Source organism: Tupaia chinensis, unplaced genomic scaffold, assembly GCF_000334495.1.
Source record: "Tupaia chinensis unplaced genomic scaffold, TupChi_1.0 Scaffold000087_1, whole genome shotgun sequence".
Lineage (NCBI taxonomy): Eukaryota > Metazoa > Chordata > Mammalia > Scandentia > Tupaiidae > Tupaia > Tupaia belangeri.
The window spans coordinates 1-7,614 of NW_006159549.1; positions in this window are offsets into that span (position 1 = coordinate 1).

Consider the following 7,614-nt stretch of genomic DNA (forward strand, 5'->3'; position numbering starts at 1 on the left):
AGTCCGCCTGGTGTCCGGAACTGCTCTTGTTGCTGTTTTCTGTTCCTCCAACATTTTCCCCCCAAAATTCAGCTTCTCTGTTTCCTTCCCTGTGCTCTTAAATTGTTAATTTTGGTATCTTACACTCAATCAAGGCAGAATTCATCTATTCAGCTCGATCTCTTCTGTCTTACATCTTCTGGGTCCAATTTCATCTCTGTCAACCTTTCCCAGCTGGATCCCCAGCTCCCAGATCCTAATAGGAAAAGATCTGCAACCCATTCTACCCCTTTTCTGTTTCTGAAACTTTTTTCTCTAGAAAAAGAAAAGAAAAGTAACTTTTCTGTCCCCTTGACTGTGCTTTTAAATGGTTATTTTTTTGTCTCTTACTTTCAACAGGACAGAATCCGTGTAGCCAGCTTCATCTCTTTGTTCCATAACTTCTGGGATTCAACTTCATCTCTGTGATGCTCAGGTACTAGACCTCCAGCCATGAGAGCTCATTGCTAGCCAGGTAGGAAAACACCTGCATCCTTCTCTCTCTCTTTTCTGTCTCTCCAACTTTTTTCCTCTAAAAAACAAAACAAAACAAACAACAAAAAGCAGCTTTACTGTTCACTTCCCTGTGCTTTAAAGTTGCTAAGTTTTGTCTCTTAGTCTCAACCAGGACAGAATCTATCTAGCCATTTTCATATCTGCTGTCCTGTATCAGCATAACACACGTTTGAGCCATGTGTCTTCCTTTTTTTGTTTTTATGACCTTTCTTTATTCCCTTTGTTTTTTGTGGCATGTTTTTTCTCCTGGTTTTATTTGAGTTCTTTCCGTTTCTTCTTTATATTTCTTCACTTTTTCTTTTCATCTGTTTTCATTTTCTTCATTATTCTTCATTTTTTTCTATTGCTGTTTCCTATTCTCTCTTTTGTTTTCCTTACTCTTCTATTTTATTTCTCAGTCATTACCCACTGCCTAGAGAAAAGTAGGTGCACAGTTAGTAAACATCTAAATATTGTGTGTTTTAGTGAATTCTTTGCCTCTCAGTGCACTGGTTGTAAAATGAGGAAAACTCTACTTCATAAATCCAATTTGAATACTCCGTGATACCTACACTGGAGGATGCAGTAGAAGATAGAAAATAGCCCCAAATAATTTTCAAAAGTAAGAGAAGTTTGTTATCGCACAGGAGATCACAATTACAGAATCTTTATCCAACAAAGAAACTAAAAGTGAGTTCATCACCATTGACTAAAAGTCAAATAAAAGAGCCTCAAGCAAGCACTATAACTCCTCTTCAAGTAGGAAGATATTAGCAGATATTACCAAAATGTCAGAAAAAATAATTTAGAACGTTTATGTTTACAAAATTCTATGAGATTCAAGAGAAAAGAGACATTGAGCGCTAAGAGATAACAAAGCAAGAGAAAAGAGACATTGAGCTCTAAGAGATAACAAAAACCTTCCACAATATGAAAGAAGAATTGGGCATGATAAAAAAGAACCAAACAAAACTGTTAGGTATGAAGGCCATAATACAGGAAATCAAAACCTCCCATAAAATATTAAAAGTGGGTTAGACTAGAAGACTGAATCCCAGAAGTAAATACCAGATACCATTAAATGCCCAAATGTTTAAATAGTCAGTGAACCAAAAGGTGAAGAAATTGATACGGGCATAGGTAATCTATTCCACAATATCCTGGAGGAAAACTTTTCAAGTCTAAAGAGGCACTCAAACATCCAGACTCAAGAAATGCAAAGAACCCATGTAGACCTTTCTCCACAGCAAATCATAGCTAGATTGGCCAAAACCACAGACAAAGACAAGATACTAAGACAGGCAAGAGAAAAACAACAAATCATTTACCAAGGCTGTTAATCAGGCTAACACTGGATCTCTCCGTGGATATGATACAAGCAAGGAAAGAATGGGGAAATATATTCATAGTGTTCAATTGCAAACAATTTCAACCAAAAAGCACTACACTCAAAAAGATTATCCTACATGTGGGAAAAAAGAGGTTAAAAAGTTCTCAGATAAACAAAAACTGAATTTACCAACACTAGATCAACTATTCAAGAAATTGTGAAAAGAGTACTATACCAAGAAAACTAAAGATAGATGGCAATAAAAGAACAAAGACAACCGAGTGTATGGCCAACATAATAGTAGGAATAAGTCCAGAAATATTGATCATAATTCTCAATGTTAATGGATTCAGTTCTCTGATCAAGAGACAGAGACTGGCTGAATGGATTAAAAGTCAGAAACCCTCCATCTGCTGCCTACGATAGACCCATCTCATGGATAAAATCATACACAGACTAAAAGTGAAAGACTGAAAAAAGATATTCCATGCAAATGGAAACCAAAAATGAACAGAAGTTGCTATACTTATTTTCAAGAAAATAGGATTTAAGACAAAGATGGTAGGGAACCAGCAGTTAGCGTAATGGCTATGTCGCTGGATTCCCACGTAGTCGACCGTGGTTCACGTCCCAGACCTGGTGGCTTAGAACTCACGCCGGGCACATGTGCATGTGTGCCCAAGATCCCAAGAGGAGAATGGAGGAGAAGGGATTGCAGAATGACCATTCCCCCCTGGGGGGTGACTTCTCACTTTCTGTCTCTATGTCTCTCTCTGTCTGTCTGGTGAGCGCATGCACCCTATAGTGAGAAAATAAAAAAGACGAAGATGGTAATAAGAAACAAAGGGCATTATGTAATAGTAAAAGAACTAATTAACCAAGAGGATCTAATGCTTATAAATATCTACAGACTCAACACAGGAGCACCTAAATATGCTAAGGAAAAACTGCTAAATCTTAAAGGAGAGAAGACTGTAGCACAAAAATTGTTGAAACTGTCAATGCTATCCCCTTTAGACAGGTAAACAAGACAAAAAGTAAGCAAAGTGATTCTGGACCTAATGATACCATAAATCAGGTGGCTTTGATAGACATCGATAGAACTTTCCACCCAAAGAACACAGAATATACAGTTTCTCAGCTGCTCTTGGTACTTTCTCATGATTGATCATATGATAGAACATAAAATCAGCCTTTACAGATTCAAAGGCATAGAAAACATATCCAGAATTTTCTCCAACCCTGATGAAATTAAACTTGATATTAATCTCAGGAAAAACTCTCAAAAATAAACAAATATATGGGAACTAAATAACCTATTTCTGAATGAATTTATGACTACTGACGAGATTAAGACTGAAATCAAAAGCTTTGTGGAAACAAATGATAATGAGTATAAAAGTTTCCATCATTTATAGGACACTGCAAAAGCAGTCATAAGAGGGAAGTTCATAACAATTAGTATGTACAAGAAAAAGATGAGTTGGCTGTATGTTTTGAGGTTTATTTCTGGGGTCTCTACTCTTTTCCATTGGTCCTCATGTCTGTTTTGTGCCAATGCCATGCTGTTTTGCTTATCACATCTTTGTAATGTATTTTTTGGTCAGAAAATGAGATGCCCCACTTCACTCTTCTTGCACAGAATGGCATTGGCAAGTTTCCAAAATGTATGGGACATAGCAAAAGCAGTTATAAGAGGGAAGTTTATTGTGATTAAGACACACTAGAAAAAAAAATTTAAATGTGGCAAAGGAACAGGCTAACATCATGCCTCAAGGAACTGGTAAAACAACAACAGAGAAAGCCAAAAAATGCCAGGAAAAAAATAATAATAAAGATTCCAACAGAAATAAATGAAATAGAAAATAACTGAATAATGCCAAAAATAAATAAGAGAAGAGGTTTGTTTGTTTGTTTGTTTGTTTGTTTGTTTTAATAAATAACCTCCCAAAAAAGAAAAGTCAAGGTCCAGATGGCTTCACTGCTGAATTTTACAAAACTTTTAAAGAGGTAAGCTCCATTATACTAAAACAGTTTCTAGAGATATAAAAGGAAGGAATTCTTCAAATTAAATCTATGTTGCCTCCAATACTGTCATTCCCCAAATGGATAAGGATATGACAAAAAAGAAAAAGTACAGACTTACATCTCCTATGGATATTGATGCAGAAATCCTCAGCAAGATACTTGCTAACCATATTAAACAGCATATAAAATAGGTTATCCATCACGATCAGGTAGACTAGATTCCAGGGACACAAGGGTGTTAAACATACAAAAAATCATAAATGTAATACACCATATTAAGAAAGAAAGATAAAAAGCCACATAATCATTTCAATTGATGTGGATAAAGCATTTGACAAAATACAACTTTCCTTTATGATTAAGAATCTCAGGAAAATTGGTACAGAAGGATAGTTTCCCATGTATGAAAATCTTATAGCTATTTTACAAAATATGAAAAAGTTGGAAGTTTTCCCAATAAAAATAGACCGAGACAAGGCTGCCCACTTTCTCTGCTCTTATTCAACACAGTATTGGAAGTCCTAGCCAATGTGATCAGACAAAAGAAGGAAATAAAATGGCATTCCAATAGGGAAAAAAGAACTGCAATTACCTGTGTTTGAAGATGATATGATTGTATACATAGAAGAATCAATTGCATACATGAGAAAACTTCTGGAAGTAATAAATGCATACAATAAAGTGACAGAATACAAAATTAACTTACAAAAATCTATCTATACCATTTCTATGTACAAACAACAAGAAGACAGAGACAGAACTCAAAACAGTAATCCCATTTTACCATAGCCACATGGAGTATAAGATGCCTCAAAGACCTCTATAAGAAAAAAATCTGAAAACCTTGAATAGGAAATCATAAAGGACACAAAAAGTGGAAGGACATCCCATGTTCTTGGATTGGCAGAATTAATAGAATCAAAATGGAAAATTTTCCCAAATCAATTTATATATTTAATGCAATCCCTATAAAATTACAGGATACATTCTTTACAGTTCTAGAAGACAATCATAGAGTTTGTCTAGAATCATAAAAGACCTCATATTGTCAAAGCTATCCTGCACAAGAAGAGTGGTGTGGGAGTCTTCTCACTTCCTGACTGAAAAGTGTATTACAAAGCTGTGATAATTGAAACACCATGATGCTGGCACCAAAATAGACATGAGGACCAATGGAACAGAGTAGAGGACAGAAATAAACCCCAAATCATACAGCCAACTCATCTTTGACAATAGGTACCAGTCAATAGAGTTGGATAAGGAAAACCTCTTTAGCAAATGTTGCTGGAAAACTGGATATACACATATAGAAAGATAAAATTGAACCCTAATCTGTCACCATTAACAAAAATCAACTCAAAGTGGATCAAAGATCTAAACCTAAGACCACAAACTATAAAACTACTGGTGGAAAACACTGGAGAGACTCTGGTAGACAGGGGAGTAGGCAAAGACTTCTTAAGTAAGATCCCAAAGCACAGGCAATAATCCCCAAAATTGATAGGTGGAATTATATCAGATTAAGATGTGTTTGCACAACAAAGGACACCATATTAGATGTGAATCAACCACCTTCAGAATGGACAAAAAATATTTGTCAACTGTGCCTCAGATAAGGATTTGATAATCAGAATACATAGTAAAAGAACTAATTAACCAAGAAGATCTAATGCATAGAGAACTCAAGTGACTTACCTGAAAGAAAATGATTAGCCCAACTAAAAGGTAAGAAAAATGAGCTGAATACACAACTCTCTATGGAAGACATACGAACAGCCTGAAGGCAGATGAAAAAAATGCTCAACATCCCTCAGTGTAAGAGAGATGCAGATCAGAATTAATTTGAGAAAAATAAAAATTTGGAGGATATAAAATTGGAGGACACTAGAGTGTAAAATAATTCCACCAAACTCAATGAGATTCCACCTAATCACAGTCAGAAAGGTAAAAATTAAAAAAAAAAATTGATAAGTGCTGGCAGGGGTTTGCTAAAAGAGTAACACTCCTATATTGTTGGCGGGAATGTAAACTGGTCCAATCACTGTGGAGAATACTATGGGGCTCCTCAAAGATTTACAAATAGAACTATCATATGATCCAGCAGTTCCACTCCTGGGTACCTACTCAAAGGGTAGGAGAAGACTCTGTTAGAAAAGTGCTTGCACAACTATATTTATTGCAGCAGTACTCAAGATTTCTAAGACATGGAACCACCCCAAATGTCCACACACAAATGAATAGATTTAAAAATGTGACACATACACTCCATGGAATTCAGCCATGAAAAATAACAAGGCCCTGAAATTTGACTGTCCTCACTTGATCATAGAGACTGTAAGATTGGAGTATATAAAAGCATTAAAAATTGTTTTGGACATCAGAGTCAAAGTTGAAGGAGCATGTCAGAGAGAAAGAGTGAAGGAAATATAATTTGAGAGAAAAATGGAGAGATAAGATAGTTGGGGAACACAGATACAGTTTGTTATCTGTTAATGAGGGTGTGTGTAGTATTCTTGAGTGGACTGATACGTATATCATGCTGGGTAAAGTGTCTTTACAATCTAAATGATGTATAGCTATTTAATGTATAAATAATAATATAATAAAGAGAAAAAAGAAAATGTTATCTACCTTACTGACTTGGAAGAGGTGGAGCTTGGGTAAGAGACTTTTACTGGCCCTGCCTCAGTGTATCTTCCCCCCAGGGGCTGGAGAAAAAAATGGGACTTTGTTGGAGAACTGAGGGCTATGTTGTGGGATAACAATGAGTAGAAAGATTTAAAGACTGTAATACAAAAAGTAATAACCTCCCTTAAATATATTAAAAGCAGATTAAATCATGTAGAAAATCAAATTTTGGAAGTATAAGACAAAGCCTATTATGTAGAAAAAATGATTAAAAATACTGAGAAAATAACCAAGAAAAATGAGGATAATATAAGAGAAATGCTGGCTGCCTTTAAACACTCAAACAACTGAATAATTGGCATTCCAGAGGTGCAGAAACAAAAAGGACATTGAAAATCTAATCCTGGTAGAAAATCGTCCAAGTCTAGAGAAACACTCAGACATTCAAACTCAAGAAATACAAACAACTCCAAATAAAATCAATCTAAGAAGATCTCCACAGCACATTATAGCCAGGTAGCCAAAACCAAAGACAAAGAAAAGATTCTAAAATTGGCAACAGAGAAATGTCACATCACTTAAAAAGGTTATCCCATCAGGCTAACAAAGGGTCTCTCATTGGAAACAATAAAAGCAAGAAAACAATGGGGACATATAGTCAAAGTGTTAGGTGAAAAACAGCTTTAACTAAGAAAACTATACCCAGCACAATTGTTCTTCACATTGTGAAAACAGTTAAAAATGTCCTTGGATAAATAAAATCTGAATTTATCAACTTCAGATCAGCTTTTTAAAATATTTAGAAAGGAGTACCATGTCAAGAAAACAAAAGACATGACAGCAGAAATATAAGAACAAAAACAATCAAGAATATGCCAATTTATTGGTAGGGGCAAATATGAAAATATCAACAATAACATTGAATTTTATAAAATTTATTTTTAATTAATTTGTTTTTCATTTAATTTTCTTCCATACATTCAATCACATTATTATTTGTCATACAAAATGGATATTTCAGCTGGTGAACATTTCTCCCTAGTACTGTTGATAAAACTACAAAATATCTTCATCAGATAATACCACACCTCTTTGTGCCATTAATGCTTTTCCTT